The sequence below is a fragment of the Camellia sinensis genome, chromosome 6 (genome assembly GCF_055761805.1).
Source record: "Camellia sinensis isolate YWXY chromosome 6, ASM5576180v1, whole genome shotgun sequence".
NCBI lineage: Eukaryota > Viridiplantae > Streptophyta > Magnoliopsida > Ericales > Theaceae > Camellia > Camellia sinensis.
In genome coordinates, this window is record NC_138966.1 from 62664098 (window position 1) to 62682164 (window position 18067).

Genomic DNA, 18067 nt, shown 5'->3' on the forward strand with positions numbered 1-18067 from the left:
AAAATTTAAGGGACAACTTAAATTTTTGGGCTATTACAACTCTAAAGATTAGGCTCTATGAATTGCTTGCTTTTCTGTGGAGAGTTAGTAGTGAAAGAAATGAAGTTGAAATAGAAATGTCAAGATTTTCCACATTGATATCCCAACTTTATATGGAAAAAATGAAACATCCTTTTTGGGTAAACGCCAAGAATATGGTGAAAATGAACCTTCCTTTCACGATAAAAGCCACTCCCTCTCTAAAATTGGGTAACAATCTCTATATCTCTGTGTTCTTTCCCAAGAATTACAATGGATCAGAAAGTTCTTTTTTCTCAACAACCACAACAATCCCAAAAAACATCAAAATTTCCTCAGTTTCTTCAATCCATTTTAGGTAACTGAGGAAGAATTTCGATCCAACGCGTGGCCAGCGCGAATCCTCCCTCAGATTTGATGATAATTTATATGGATTTGTACTTATCTTTATTAAATATTTAAGATAATTACACTTTGGCTCAGTTTTCTAATATAACTATATAAATACATTAATCCCTAATTAAATTACATTCTATCGTATACCAACAGAAAATTAATTATTTATTTTAGTACGACACCAATTATTGTTTTTATTACCACTATTAATATTATTATTTATTTACTCATACTTTCATATTTATTTATTTACTATCTTTAACTTTAATTTGGCCAAACTAATCTTATAATTCCATATTTCTATTAATTTGGCCGCAAATAATAATCCCTAATTAATCCTATATTTGATAATCCAATGCAAAATTAGATTCTGTATTTATTATTTTTTATTTAATAATATATCATCACATACAACCATAATACTAGTATAAAATTTAAGGGACAACTTAAATTTTCGGGTTGTTACAACTGTAAAGATAGGCTTTATGAATCGCTTGCTTTTCTATGGAGAGTTACTAGTGAAGGAAATGAAATTGAAATGGAAATGTCAAAATCTTCCACATTGATACCCCAACTTTATATGGAAAAAATGAACCTACCTTTCAGGGTAAACGCCAAGAATATGGAAAAAAATGAACCTACGTTTCACGATAAAGCCCACTCCCTCTCTAAAGTTTTGTAACAATCTCTGCATCTCTGCTTTTTTTTCCCAAGAATTACAATGGATCAGAAAGTTCTTTTTTCTCAACAACCACCACAATCCAAAAAATACTCAAAATTTTCTCGAGTTCTTCGATCCATTTTCAGCAGCTGAGGCGGGATTTCGATCCAACACATGGCCAGCGCGAATTCTCCTACAGATTTGATCATAATTTATATGGATTTGTACTTATCTTTAATAAATATTTAAGATAATTACACTTTTGCCCAGTTTTCTAATATAACTATATAAATAAATTAATCTCTAATTAAATTACACTCTATCATATACTAACAGAAAATTAATTATTTATTTTACCACCACAACCGTTATTATTATTTTTAATATTGTTATCGTTATTATTATTATTGTTGTTGTTGTTGTTGTTGTTGTTGTTATCAATATTATTATTTATTTACTCATACTTTTATATTTATTTATTTACTATTTTTAACTTTAATTTGGTCCAACTAGTATTATAATTACATATATCTATTAATTTGTCCCCAAATAATAATCCCTCATTAATCCCATATTTGATAATCCAATGCCAAATTAGATTCTGTATTTATTATTATTTATTAAATAATATATCATCACATACAACCATAATACTAGTATAAAATTTAAGGGACAACTTAAATTTTCGGGTTGTTACAACTGTAAAGATTGGGCTCTCTGAATTGCTTGCTTTTCTATGGAGAGTTACTAGTGAAGGAAATGAAGTCGAAATGGAAATGTTGAAACTTTCAACACTGATACCCCAAACTTTATATGGAAAAAATGAACCTCCCTTTCACGATAGAAGCCACTCCCTCTCTAAAGTTGTGTAACAATCTCTACATCTCTGTCTTTTTTTCTCAAGAATTATAATTGATCAGAAAGTTCTTTTTTCTCAACAACCACCACAATCTAAAAAATCCTCAAAATTTTCTCGGTTTCTTCGATCCATTTTCGGCAGCTGAGGCGGGATTTCGATCCAGCACGTGGTCAATGCGAATCCTCCCACAAAATTGATCATAATTTGTATGGATTTATACTTATCTTTAATAAATATTTAAGATAATTACACTGTGGCCCAGTTTTCTAATATAACTATATAAATAAATTAATCTCCAATTAAATTACAGTCTATCGTATACCAACAGAAAATTAATTATTTATTTTACTACCACACCCGTTATTATTATTATTATTATTATTATTATTATTATTATTATTATTATTATTATTATTATTATTATTATTATTTCTTTACTCATACTTTTATATTTATTTATTTACTATTTTTAACTTTAATTTGGCCCAACTAGTATTATATTTCCATATTTCTGTTAATTTGGCCCCAAATAATAATCCCTAATTAATCTCATATTTGATAATCCAATGCCAAATTTGATTTTGTATTTATTTTTATTTATTTAATTGTAATGCCCTCAAAATAAACCCAAAAACAGACATCCATAATACAAAAAGAGATATCACATTTCATAAATTAGAGTATTCTTACAGAATGTATTACATGTTGACAACAAAAGTAAATGCCCTACGGTCTTACAACTTTTCAAGTCAACACTTGGTTACAAAAAAGAGAGTACTAACTCTACACAAAATAAGCCCTTGGCTTGATATACATGTAATACAAAAAGTAATCAAAATGGTCTCTCAGCCACTAAGCCTCCCAAGCTACGTCCTTGGAGGTGGCATGTCACCTGCACCTGAAAATGATGTCCTATATAGGATGATCCAACGCCCAGTAGAGATATGCTAAACATAATATGAGCAATAACTAAAATATTAGCACTTGATAAATGTTTAACTCATATAAACCAACATATATCACATTCCAATTTCATGACAAAACGTCCATGTTCATTTTATTTTCCTTCACTTAACCAATTTTCAATTCATACACATGGCTCAGAACCTGGCCAAACAACTTAATGAGATTATAACTCATATCAACAATATTTCCATTTATCAATAATTGAAATGAGATAACACTCATATTAGACACTTCCATACTTCACAATAGATACACAGATTTTTTGTATCAATAGAGTCCATCCCCTATCCCCTCCCAAACAATATCCAGTTTAGGAGTCCATCCCCTATCTCCTCCCAAACCGTGGAGTACATCCCCTATCTCCTCCCACACAATACAATGTATATAAACAAATTATCATATACACAATTAGTCAATACACAGATTCGATGTATTATTCCAACCATCATGCTCAACGACATATTCAACGTGATTAGTTTCAATTTGCCTAATCATCATGCATTGTCTACAACAATCAAGACTATCCTCCACCGATAGCCCAAAGTAATTATTTCTAAACAGATAATAAATGCATCAACAGATAATTTATCGACAATTTCAAAAGTGAGCAATTAATAAATCCAACTTCACCATTAAATCTCATAATAAGCCAATTTCATTATTTTCAACTCAATTTCATATTTCGATAACTTTCCCCAAATTAATTATATAAATTAATTTATAACAAAATTAGGGATTTCCTCCCTCTTTACTCAACATTGACCCAAGGTCCAAATTATGGGTTAAACGCCTCTTTCTCAATATTCCAAATCTTAAACCCTAACATCCAAATTGAACCATTTATACAAAATGCTCAAAATCTATGTCAAAACTCATAAAGATGAGTAGTTATTCCTATCTCAAATTCGGAGCCCAAAAGAGAGGGTGAAGAAAATCGAAAGTGTTTCAAATCCCAAGATTTTCGGATTGATAGGTAGCCCAAGTCAAGCTCTACACTTTTTGCAAAGGGACAAGGCTAGAAACACACTAGAACTAGATCAAACCTTAGAGAGAAGGTGAAATGTAGTGGGAGAAGCTCTCAAAATAGGTTTTTGAAAAGTAAGAGAGAGAGTGAGAGTTCAAAAAGTGATCTAAAATGACCCAGCTGCCAACTGATATACGTATAACCCGCTCGAGCAGAGAATAGGATGCTCGAGCGTCAAACACAAAAACTGGACCCGCTCGAGCGCAAGAATACCAGCTCGAGCGCCAAGACACAACTGCAAAACTCCACCCGCTCGAGCGCAAAGGAACACCCGCTCGAGCGTAAAGGAACACCCGCTCGAGCGTAGATTTCACTCTTCCAGTACTTTTACAAACATCGAACACCCGCTCGACAAGCGCAAGGATACCCGCTCGAGCTCGACCTGCTCAAGCGTAAAGAAATCCGCTCGAGCATGAAAAACACATCTGCAGTATTTTTACAGACGGACAAACTACTGAAGGTATGCAAACTCCGCTCGAGCGTAAGAAGACCCGCTCGAGTCGATCACTAAAAATCTGGGCAACAAGAGTTGGGACAAAAGCTCAACCAACCTATTTGAAACATGCCCAAGACAATTCTAAACTCAAATACAAAGAGTTAAAGGACGAAAATGAAATACAGACAACAACAACTATCAACGGAACCGAGTCCGGAATACAGTAAACATGAGAAGAAAACCGGGATTGCTATATTAATAATATATCATCACATACAACCATAATACTAGTATAGAATTTAAGGCACAACTTAAATTTTTGGGTTGTTACAGCTTTAAAGATTAGGCTCTATGAATTGCTTGCTTTTCTATGGATCGTTGCTAGCGAAAGAAATGAAGTTGAAATGGAAATGTCAAAACTTTCCACATTGATGCCCCAACTTTATATGGAAAAAATGAACCCACCTTTCAGGGTAAACACCAAGAATATGGAAAAAATAAACTTACCTTTCACGATAAAAGCCGCTCCCTCTCTAAAGTTGTGTAACAATCTCTACATCTCTGTCTTTTTTCCCAAGAATTACAATGGATCAGAAAGTTCTTTTTTCTCAACAACCACCACAATCCAAAAAATCCCCAAAATTTTCTCGGTTTCTTCGATTCATTTTCGGCAATTGAGGCGGGATTTCGATCCAACCCATAGCCAGTGCAAATTCTCCCACAGATTTGATCATAATTTATATGGATTTATACTTATCTTTAATAAATATTTAAGATAATTACACTTTGGCCCAGTTTTCTAATATAACTATATAAATAAATTAATCCCTAATTAAATTACACTCTATCATATACCAACAGAAAATTAATTATTTATTTTACTACCACACCCATTATTATTATTATTATTATTATTATTATTATTATTATTATTATTTACCACCACACTCAATTAAAAACCACCCAAAAGTCTGCAATGGAGAACTTGTAGTTTAAGAAGTGTTGAAGACACACAACTCACATACACACACACTCTCACGGAGAGAGAGAGAGAGAGAGTTACTAGTGAAGGAAATGAAGTTAAAATGAAAATGTACTGGTGAAGGAAATGAACGTTGAAATGGAAATGCCAATAAAATTAAGATTGTATTACCTCAGACTAGAAAATTACACTTCATATCCACCTTTTCTCTAGCACTTGATTTTATTACCTCAGACTTGAAAAACCATATCAGCATTCAAACATAAATTGCAATTTCTGATCCCAAAACCCATGTACTGATTCCACATAATGGTCAAATCAAACAAATCAATAACTTTCCAAATCACCAAAACTCTCACATTTCATGAAATTATCCACACACAAAAAAACAAAAAAAAAATTCCCTTCTTTTAACACTCAATTTAGATTCATATAAGCATAAATACAAACAAAGAAAATGGGGTTTGAAAGGGCAATACCATAGCTGTAAAGATTAGGCTCTATGAATTGCTTACTTTTCTACGGAGAGTTACTAGTGAAGGAAATGAACTTGAACTGGAAATGTCAAAACTTTCCACATTGATACCCCAACTTTATATGGAAAAAATGAACCTACCTTTCAGGGTAAACGCCAAAAATATGGCAAAAATGAACCTACCTTTCACGATAAAAGCCACCCTCTCTAAAGTTGTGTAACAATATCTACTTCTCTGTCTTTTTTCCCAAGAATTACAATGAATCAGAAAGTTCTTTTTTCCCAACAACCACCACAATCCAAAAAATCCTCAACATTTTCTCAGTTTCTTCGATCCATTTTCTACAGCTGACGCGGGATTTCGCCAAAGTTTATGTCGGTGGAGAAGTCAGATTAATAGATTGAGACCATTCACGAGTAGAATTAAGGGTCAACATTCGTGTTAATATACTATTCAAGACTAAAATTAAGGCCCAATATTCGTGCCAATAGACTGGAAATAACCCTCATGAAATAATTCCCAAGTATGTCATGACCTAAATCAAAAAACAATACCTAAAGAAATTCAGCTTCTTAAACAATTTTCTTAAATCTTGATCATGTGTGTTTCAATGTCAAAAAATGGTCTTCAACCTTGATTGCATCGCTTCTTTTTTTTCTTTTTCTTTTTTTCCTTTTTTCATTCAGCTCCACTATGACCTATACATTCTTTTGAAATGCCATCATGTCTGTCAAAATTTTCTATCCACATTAATTTTTTCCTACCCTTTTCTTTTATGACATCTTTGACTTGAATTGAGTTGCGAGTAATTGTATGGTCATTGCTCTTTGTTGCACATTACACATCTTTTCATAAAAAAATAATAAACCAACATTCCAAAACATTGTAACTTCACTTAAAATGTAAAGAAATTAATTGTCACAATTGATAGTGAAAGGACATTAGTGAAATTATAAAAAAATGCAAGTGGTCGGAGTGTAATATTAACTCAATTAAAAACCACCCAAAAGTCTGCAATGGAGAACTTGTAGTTTAAGAAGTGTTGAAGACACACACACACACATACACACACACTCTCATGGAGAGAGAGAGAGAGAGAGAGAGAGAGTTACTAGTGAAGGAAATGAAGTTAAAATGGAAATGTACTGGTGAAGGAAATGAAAGTTGAAATGGAAATGTCAATAAAATTAAGATTGTATTACCTCGGACTAGAAAATTACACTTCATATCCACCTTTTCTCTAGCACTTGATTTTATTACCTAAAGCTAGAAAAACCCATATCAGCATTCAAACATACAACTTGGTATCAGAGCGTACCGGGTTTGAATACTTTGGGTACGTGGGATGTGATTAGTACCACAATGGGTTTGTCTCGCTTGTTAGAGACTGAAGTGCAATGTTATGTGCTTATGTGATAACATGTTTACGTGACTATATGGGTATGGAATTTCGTTTCTAGGATGTTGATCGGGTCTATGGGTTTTTGGGAGTCTTGTTGGAAAGGCACTTGATCACTGTCGTTTCTAACTAGAACTCTAGCGACGCCACGGGACGGTCATTATCTGGGAATGAAATTTGTAAGTGCTTATGTGATTATATGCTTACGTGGGGTAAATTATTGTTGTCCATTGTATTAGGACACGAGTGAAATAGCTTTGGCACATTTGTGAATGTGCTAATGTCTTTGTTACCTTTATTAGGATGTTTGGGCGAGGACGTGGTGGTAGACGTAATAGGCCTAAGAGGTAGGAGATGTCTATACCAGACGAAATTCCAGCACAGGAGGAGGGAGTTGGTCAGGCCAATGTGGCCGAGCCAGTAGGTCAGCAGGCCATGGGCGCCTTAGCCTGCGAGATGGCAGGAGCATTGAGGGAATCCATGGACATTCTCAGGGCTGAGAATCAAGTCCAGGCCCATGTAGCTGAGGCAGGGCCGTCTTTTCTAAAGAGGGAGTTTTTCCGGTCGAATCCGGACGAGTTTGTGGGTGATCTAAAGGAGCCACTGAAGGCTGATGAGTGGTTGGAACAGATGACGAAGACATTTGAGATGCTTGGCATCGAAAATGGAGGTTTACGAGTGATCTAGGCGTCCTTCCAGTTGAAGGGAGACGCAGGTCAGTGGTGGAAGTTTGTTCGGGGGCGTATTGGAGGGACTTGGGAGGCTTTCGTTGATGCCTTCCAGGAGAAGTTTTTGCCTCCCACTGTAAGGGAGAAGTTGAGGGATCAGTTCTGTCGACTCAAGCAGCTGAATACACTTGTGGCAGAGTTTGAGGTCGCTTTTACCAGTTTGTCGAGATTTGCACCAGAGTTGGTGGCGACTGAGGAGCGTAGGTGTTTGGAGTTTGAGAAGAAATTGAGGACCAGACTCATGTTTCGAGTGGCCGAGTCCATGATTAGGGAGTATGGGTGCCTTGTGCAGGTTGCAGCCCATCTTGAGACCATTATGCATGTTGAGAAGGAAAGGATGAGGGGCTCTAGGAGGATTCAAGATGGTCAGGGGGCCAGCAAGACGCAGAGGGGTTCTAACCCTCAACAGTCCCAGGGAGCACATTCGAGATCTACCTTTCCAGTACTGAGTTCGGGTTCTGGGAGAGGCGGTCAGGGAGACATCACTTGTTTCAAATGTGTTCAATTGGGCCACAAGTCTCCAGCTTGCCCACAGAGAAGGGGAGGGCAGCGAGCAGCTTCATCTGCAGCTCGTTCTCAGTGCCAAAGTCAGAGCAGAGGCTAGCCGCTCACTTGTTATCAGTGCAGGCAGGCGAGGCACCTAATGAAGTTTTGCCTACAATTGGGTGGCACACCTGGTGCGTCTGGTTTGAGGCAGACACAGAGTTATCAGCCAGCTCAGTTAGTCCAGGCCTCGAGGGCCAATCAGGGAGCCTCTTCGGCTCAGTTTGTGCAGCAGTCTTATGCTCCGAGAGCTGAGCAGGTAGATCAGAGACCTACAAGGCGTGTGTATGCCGTTGCAGTGCAGGATCTTGCACCGACTATGTTTGTTGTGAGAGGTACCTTTTTGTTTTGCAACTCGGTTGCTAATGTGTTGATTGATACAGGTCCATCCCACTCCGTTATATCTTCTACTTTTGCATCTATTTTGGGATTGGAATTGGCATAGTTAGCTTCTCCTATTTGTGTAGTATCACCTGTTGGGGTGAGTTGATTTTGAAACAGGGGTGTCGGGGCTGTGATATAGAGGTCGCCGATCATCGACTTCCCTTCTCTTTTGTTTTGATGGATATGTCTGGGTTTGATGTAATTTTGGGTATGGATTGGTTATCGTCATACCGGGCTGCTATAGATTGCTACCGTCAGAGGGTTTACTGTATGTACTTTGAACGGGGATTGTTTTCATTTCTTGGGAGATCGGGTTGGTAGGGTTTTACCATCGGTGTATGATCTGCGAGGGCAGAGTGAACTTAGTTGTCTTCTCGCTAGCCTTATGGGTAGTGAGTGTGATGAGATCGGGACTGAATTACCCAGAGTGGTTAGTGAGTACTCAGACGTCTTTTTCCGAGGACCTTGTTAGTTTACCACCCCATCGAGAGATCGAGTTCTCTATTGACTTAGTGCCTAGCACGACACCTATGTCCATGGCACCGTATCGTTTTGCCCCAGCCGAGTTGAGTGAGTTGAAGATTCAACTCTAGGAGTTGCTAGATAAGGGTTTTATTCGTGCTAGTACTTCATCGTGGAGAGCACCGGCCCTCTTTGCTAAAAAGAAAGATGGGGCTTTGAGACTTTGCATTGACTATTGAAAATTGAACCGGGTTACGGTTAAGAACAAATACCCTATGCCTCGTATAGACGATCTATTTGATCAGTTGAAAGGATCCCGTTGTTTCTCTAAGATAGACTTGAGATCGGGCTAGCATTAGTTGAGAGTCAGGGAGGAAGATATTCCGAAGATGGCATTTCGTACGCGGTATGGCCATTACGAATTTTTGGTGATGCCTTTTGGGCTCACCAATGCCCCAGCTATGTTTATGGACTTGATGAACCGGATTTTCTAGGAGTTCTTAGATCGCTTTGTGGTTGTCTTTGTCGACGACATCTTGATTTATTCACCTTCTAAGGAGGAGCACGAGGAACACCTGCGAGTGGTTCTTGAGTTTCTTAGAGCCCATAAGCTGTATGCTAAATTAGGGAAGTGTGAGTTCTGGCTAAGAGAGGTTAAATTCTTAGGCCATGTAGTTTCCGGGAAAGGGGTGACTGTAGATTCGTCCAAGATAGAAGCAGTGCAAGATTGGGCACAACCTAAGAATGCCTTTGAGATCCGTAGTTTTCTGGGTGTAGCCGGGTATTACCATCGATTTGTGAAGGATTTCTCCAGGCTAGCTTCGCCGTTGACTAGATTGACATGAAAAGGAGTTAAATTTGTTTGGACTGAGACTTGTGAAAAGTCATTCCAAGAGCTTAAGGTTAGACTTACCACCGCTCCAGTCTTGATTATTTCGGAGAGAGGTTTGGGTTATACAATGTATTGTGATGCCTCACGAGAGGGTTTTAGTTGTGTATTGATGCAAGAGGGGAAAGTAGTAGCCTATGGCTCGCGGCAGTTAAAAACACACGAGAGGAATTACCCTACTCACGACCTAGAGTTAGTAGCTGTGATATTTTCCTTGAAGATTTGGAGGCACTATCTTTATGGTGAGAGGTTCGAGGTGTTGTCGGATCACAAGAGTCTGAAATATCTGTTTACATAGAAAGACTTAAATTTGAGGCAGAGAAGGTGGATGGAGTTCATAGAGGATTATGACTTCGAGTTGCATTATCATCTGGGGAAGGCCAATGTTGTGGCCGATGCCCTAAGTAGGAAGTCCATTAGTGATGTAGCTTGTATTGCTATCCGAGAAGGGGAGATGTTAGGTGCTCTTAGTGAGTTTGACTTGCATCTGGGCGAGTCTGTGGAGTCTGCAGCCTTGTTTTCTGTTGTTGCACAACCTACACTTGTGAACCGAGTATTAGAGGCACAGTAGGGTGACCTTGAGGTAAAATCCCTCTAGGGAAAGATATCTAGTAGGAAGGTAGAGAAGGGTTTGATTGTGTATCCCGACCTGAGTGTGAGGTACCGAGACCATCTGTTTGTACCAGAATCTTTCCGAGAGGAAGTACTTCGAGAGTTTCACCATTTATGCCTTGCGGTGCATCCGGGAGGCAAAAAGATGTATCATGATCTGAGTCGCCAGTTTTGGTGGAGGGGTATGAAGAAGGATGTGGCGGTGTTTGTGTCAAAGTGCCTTACTCATCAGCAAGTGAAGATCAAGCATCAGAGGCCAGCGGGTTTGTTATAGCCCTTGCCTATAGCCGAGTGAAAATAGGAGTATATCATGATGGACTTCGTTGTAGGTCTTCTGAGGACTCAACGGGGTAGTGATGCCATTTGGGTGGTAGTTGACCGGTTGACTAAGTCGGCGCACTTCATTCCTATGCGCGTGAGAGATTCGGTAGATCAACTTGCCGAATTATATATTCGGGACATAGTGAGGTTACACGGGGTCCCAGTGTCGATTGTCTCAAATAGAGATCCGCGTTTTACTGCTAGATTGTGGCAGAGTTTGCAGAGTGCCTTGGGCACTAAGTTGACCTTTAGCACAGCTTACCATCCTCAGACTGACGAGCAATCCGAGCGTACTATTCAGATCCTTGAGGATATGCTTTGAGGCTGTGTCCTTGACTTTAAGGGTTCGTGGGAGAGGCACTTGCCCTTAATGGGGTTTGCCTACATCACGGAGTTGAGAAAGCAACTTGGGAACGTGAAATGGAAGTCCAAGAGAAATATCCAGACTTATTTGCTAATGTATAACTTTGTATTGAGATTGTAATTGTTGTTAATAAAAAGTAAAAACATTGTATATGTTTTAAATTGTGAGAACATTGTATATGTTATGGACATCTTGGAAACATGAATTTATTGTAAACATTGCATATGTTTGAGAATATGGAATATCACATGTATTGTGTTACCTTGGAAGCATTGTATATGCCATGTACACTTCTTGAAAACTTCAATTTTGAGTAAGCATTGTTAATGTTTTGGAAATTGTGAATTTCGTTTCAATATGGGGCTCGTGTATCATGTCGATGAAAATGAATGACCAGTGGATGGGTCATGGTATTGGATTTGTAAGAATAACATGGTTGGGAATGACCAAACGTTGATTTTGAACTTGATTTGTAATTTCGGGGACGAAATTCTTTGAGGCAGAGAGGTTATAGCGATTCCGGTTTCTAACCCGACCTTTATGGTGTTTTGGGCTCGGGTCTTGTGGCTTGATGTTGTTGTTTATGTCTTTTCCTCCTCTTACTCTTTGAATTTGAATTTTGGAATATCTTGGACGTGTTTAGAACAGGTTGGTAGTGAGTGTGTACAAGTGGTTGTTGCCCAAAATTTTGGTCTTCCGCTCGAGCGGGTCTCTTTGCGCTCGAGCGGGGTTTGCAATCACTCAGCATTATGTGCGTCTGCAAGATACTGCATAAGTGTTTTCCATGCTCGAGCGGGGTTTATTACGCTTGAGCAGGTCTGAGCTCGAGCGGTCTCCATGGCGCTCGAGCACCGCTCGAGCGGTTGTCTGAAGTCTGTAAAATACTGGAAGTGTGTATTCTACGCTCGAGCAGATCTATTTGTGCTCAAGCGGGTTGTGCCTTGCTGTCGTGGGTTGGCGCTCGAGCGGCCTTTATTGCGCTCAAGCAGGTAAAACTTTTGTGTCTGACGCTCGAGGTTAGGGTCTCCGCTCGAGCGAACTACGCGTATATCAGATCGCGTAAGTGATATTTTAAATCACTTTTTCTGTCCTTTCTCTCTCTAAAACTTTCCAAAACACTAAGTTAAGAGCTTCTCACTCTAAAATACCCTCTCTCTCTACATTTTAGCCTAGATCAAGTGATCTCTTCACCCTCATTCCTTCATTAAAAAGCTTGAGCTCTTCAAGATCTTCATTTTCATCCGGGTGGAAGTTGATTTTGGCATCTTTGGGGTTCATCTCTTGCTTGGCTCGTTTTTTCTTCTTGAGGTAGGGATGTTCTACTCTCCTTTATGAGTTTTAACATAAGTATTGGTCATTTTGAATAAATGGTGGGATTTGGGGATTTTGGGTGAAGTTAGGGCTTGAGATTGAAAGAATAAAAGAGAGATTGTCTATTTTTGAGGTTCCATGTGTATGTGTAGTCTCGATAATGAGGTTATAATGTATAATGGGTGGAATTTTGGCCTTGGGTGCAACATTTGTAAAAAGGGGGAAAATGCCCTAATTTGCATTATGTAAATTATTTGTATAATTGATGAAATCAATGTGGAAATATGATATTGTCTTGGACATTATGCAATTGGGAAAGATTGTGATTAAATGGTGTAGTTGGATTGATAAATCACTCACCTATGGAAAATGTGATAAATTATCTGTTTGATAAATTATTTATCTATTTAGAAATAACTGTTTTGGGCTATCGGTAGAGGATAGTCAAGAGTGTTGTAGAAATTGCATGATGATTAGGTAAATTGAAACTGATCAATTGAATTATGTCATTGAATATGATGGTTGGATTGACACATTGTATATGTGATTGAATTAGTCATTGTATATGACGACATGCTTAAATACATTGCATATGTATCTTTGTTTGGGAGGAGATAGGGGATGTACTCCATTGTTTGGGAGGAGATAGGGGATGGACTCCATTGATAATTAAGTTGGCCGGAGTGTACAGGGTGAAAGCCCCGAAACCTTTTATATATATTTAGGTGTCGGTTCCCTCGGACGTAGTTCCGTAAAATGGCAAGATATTGGAAGTGAATAGAAGTGTATGAATGATGTTCATGATTGAAGTGTTAATAATGTGAGTTGTAGTCTCATTTTGTATTATTTGGATAATACTAAACTATGTCATGCATTGACTCGGAGAAATAAATGAAAACGGATTGAAATAAGATTATAAATGTTGATTGGTCATGGGAGTGATATAAGTTGGTTTATGAGTGTTAAACATTTATCGAATGCTAATGTTTTAGTTATTTCTCATATGTTGTTTAGCATATCTCTACTGGGCATTGGCTCACCCTACTTGGGACACCATTGTCGGCCCTCACGCACGCACCAGATGTCATCCAGGCAGACGAAGCTGCCTAGGTCGTCCGATTTGCGAACTGTGCTCGAAGAAAGGGCATGATGGAAGGAGGATGCCAGGGCATGCGACCCATGCCGAGTTTCAGCCCTTCAGCGGTTGGCTCCTCGGACGCATGGGAGCGTCGAGGTAGGAATGCCAATACCGCACCTTGCCTACGAACCAACAGATAAAGCATTGGCAAGGCTACATAGCTCATCGTTCGTTCTAGCGATTGAGAACGCACTATTACCTTCAGGCTTCATCCAGCCTAAATTTACAACTTACGAAGGGAAGACAGACCCCTACATGCACCTAAGCTACTTTTGCCAGGTCATGGCAGTGTACCGGCGAACTGAGGCTTTGATGTGCATCCTATTCCCATCCAGCCTTGGCGACCTAGGTTTAACCTGGTTCGAAAGGCTACCAGAAGGCAACATAGCCTTCTGGGCGCAATTAGCGGAGGAGTTCGTGACTAGGTCAGCTACTCTCCATTGACATGGGCGACAAGGAGACGCTGAGATCCTACAACAGTCGCTATTGGGAGACCTTAAACCAGATAGGAGATTGCCCCACCAATCTTGCCATCGCGCAGTACAAAAGAGGGCTACCAGCTGGAAACAAGTTGAGGGACTCAATCACAATGACGCCTCCCTCACGATGGAAGCCTTGATGGAAAGAGTACACCAGCATATTCGGGTGAAGGAGGACGGCACCCGTGCTAAAGCAAAATCTGGCACAACAGCAATGCTAGATAAAAAGACTACAGCAAAAGTCAACACGCTAGAACACCCAAGCAGGAATGGGCAAGGCAGGCGGGCCAACAGAGAGGACTCAGACAAAAGGTGGCTAAGAGTCCGCACTGCCATCACCACGGTGTTCAAAAAATCGATCTACCAAATTCTCAATGAAATACGCGATGAACCTTTCGTTAAATGGCCAGCTAAGTTGGGAGAAGCACAAAAAGACTATGACGAGAGGTCTCGGTGCATCTTTCATGATGAAAAGGGGCACCGCACTGAAAATTGCACGCCATTGAGGCAACATTTGGAGGAGCTAGTGGCGGTTGGGCATCTGAACCAATACATAGAAGGAGGGACACAACCAGCCCCCAGAACCACAACATCCCAGATGGGATGCCAATCGACACTCCACCTCAAGGCATGATTAACGTAACACATGGAGTATTTGAACCTGAGCGAATATGTGAGCTCAGAGGAACGATCAACAAGGCTGAGCACTTAAGGGAGGTATTAAGTACATAACCTGTCATCAAGAAGGAGAGAATATAGGCCACGAATGTCATATCCTTTTCAGACAAAGACTTGGCAAGGATATATAGCCCTCACAATAATGCTCTAGTCGTCACTCTACGCGTCAAGGATTTCGACGTCAAACGGATTTTGATTGACCAAGGGAGCTCATGTGAAATTATGCATTACGAAGCTTTCAAACAATTGAAACTGGAGGATAAAGACTTGGCACCTGCTGTATCTCTCCTGATCGAATTCAACTCAATGCCAGAATGGCCAATTGGCAAGATAATCCTCCCAGTCAAAGCAGGAAGCATGACAAAACAAGTGGAATTCTGGGTATTGAAAGTCCCTTCCACTTACAACATAATCTTGGGAAGGACATGGCTACATGCCATGCGATCAGTAGCGTCAACCTACCATCAAGTATTGCAATTTCCCAACGAAGCCAGAGTAATTGAAGAGGTCTTTGGAGACCAAATTATGTCCAAACAATGCTTCGTCACAGTAAACGGCAGCCGCGCTGCCAAAGGGAATGTATAGATGGTGGAAGAACCTGAGAGCAATGAATTGTTTGCAGATGTTGGCAAGGCCGCTGAACAGAAGGTAGTGGAAGACTTGGTACAGGTAAGGATAGATGAAAAAGACCCAGAAAAGTTCTTTCTGCTCGGCTCGTCTTTGTCCAGCACTGAGAGAATAGAGGTGGTGGAATTCCTAACCTCTAACATCGAAGTGTTCGCCTGGACGCCGCATGACATGCCTGGCATTGACCCAAACTTCATCTGTCACCAATTAAATGTCCACCCAAATGCCAGACCAATTATACAGCTCACTCGCAGATCAGCACTCCACCACGCCGAGATAGTGGCGGAAGAAATGGGAAACCTTCTAGAGGCGGGAGCTATCAGAGAAGTACACTACCCCAAGTGGATATCCAACACAGTAGTGGTGCCAAAGAAGAATGGGAAATGGCGTGTCTGCGTAGACTACAAAACAGTCAACAAGGCATGCCCAAAAGATAGCTTTCCCTTACCCAGGACAGACCAACTAGTAGACCTAACGGTAGGGCACAACCGACTTAGCTTTCTTGATGCATACAGAGGTTACCATCAGATCGCTATTTATGAACCAGACCAGGAGGTCACATCCTTTACAATGCCAAGAGGACTATATTGCTACAAGGTCATGCCCTTTGGCCTAAAAAACGCAGGGGTAACATTCCAGCGGATGGTCACCAAAATGTTTGAACCATTGTTAGGAAGAACAATGGAGGCATACATAGACGATATAGTGGTCAAAAGCAAGGATGAGAATGACCATCTTGGGGACCTAGATGAGATGTTTCAGATCCTGAAGAAGAACAAACTATGCCTTAATGCATCCAAGTGTGCGTTCGGCGTAGGATCTGGCAAATTCCTAGGCTTCCTGGTGACCAACCGAGGTATCGAAGCAGACCCCTTTCAGATCAAAGCAATCCAGGATCTAGAGAGACCCAACTCAGTAAAAGAAGTGCAGCATCTCACCGGCATGGCAGCTGCGCTCAACCGATTCATAAGTCGGTCGTCAGACAGATGCCGACCATTCTTCCAAGCACTAAAAGGCAAGTTTGAATGGGATGAAGAATGCGACCACGCCCTAGAGAGCTTGAAAGAATACATGTCTTCTCCACCGTTACTGGTAACCCCAATACCTAGAGAAGAGCTCTTTTTGTACCTGGCCGTTTCACAACACGCGATCAGTGCGGTGTTGGTCAGAGCGGAAGGAATCCAACACCTGCTTATATTTTATGTCAACAAGACATTGCTGGACGCAGAAACCAGGTACTTACCATTGGAAAAACTGGCCTTAGCCTTGATGATGGCATCAAGGAAGTTGTCGCATTACTTTCATATCGTCCTCACAGCTTTTCCATTAAAAGTTTTGTTTGAGAGGGTGAACTTTTCTGGGCGAATCTTGAAGTGGGCGATGGAATTGCGGCAGTACAATATCAAGTTTCAACCCAGGACCGCAATAAAAGCCTAAACTTTGGCAGACTTTGTGGCTGAGTTCACGCTAGGAAGCCATCATATCTGCCCAGTTGATTTGACTGGAACAACCGAAATGGGGACGGAAAGTGTCGCAGTAAATGCGCAACCCCTAATACCAGATACTCAGCCACATTGTGAATCACACGGGCCTGAAGACAAGCACGAAGAGATAGACCATGCTACACCAGGCCCCAAAGACGCATCAACAAATAAAAACTTGGTACAATCAGATAGTGAGCGGCAAACAATAAGCATGGACTTTGAAGAAAATACCAGTACCACTCACAACCCCAAGGCATCATCCGATCCTTCTACTTGCTGGAGGCTGTTCGTGGAGAGATGTGGAAGCTCTTCATAGATGGAGCGTCCAACAGACACGGTGCAGGACTCGGCATAGTCCTCATCTCACCAGATGGCCTAGTAGTGGAACAGGCAGTCAACCTTGGCTTCCCAGCATCAAACAACGAAGCGGAATATGAAGTGCTTTGGGTAGGACTAAAATCAGCACTCTACATGAAGGCCACCGAGCTAATGGTTTACAGTGACTCACAGCTAGTGGTAAACCAAATTTCAGGCGACTACGAAATAAAGGATGAAAGGATGGCTAAGTACCAAGAGTTAGTCAGAAAAGAGATCATGAAGTTCGAAGTAGTGCGGATAGAGCAGATTGGCAGAGAAGAAAACAGTAGAGCAGACAAACTAGCAGGCTTTGCTTCGATGGCAGATACATCCATCCCACATCCGTTGCTAATTGACTGCCTATCAAGACCAAGCATTGAAGAACCCGAAGTAGAAGAGGTATGTTGTGCCGAATTAGGCTCTTCATGGATGGATCCCATTATAATGTTCTTAAAAAATGGCGTCTTACCCAA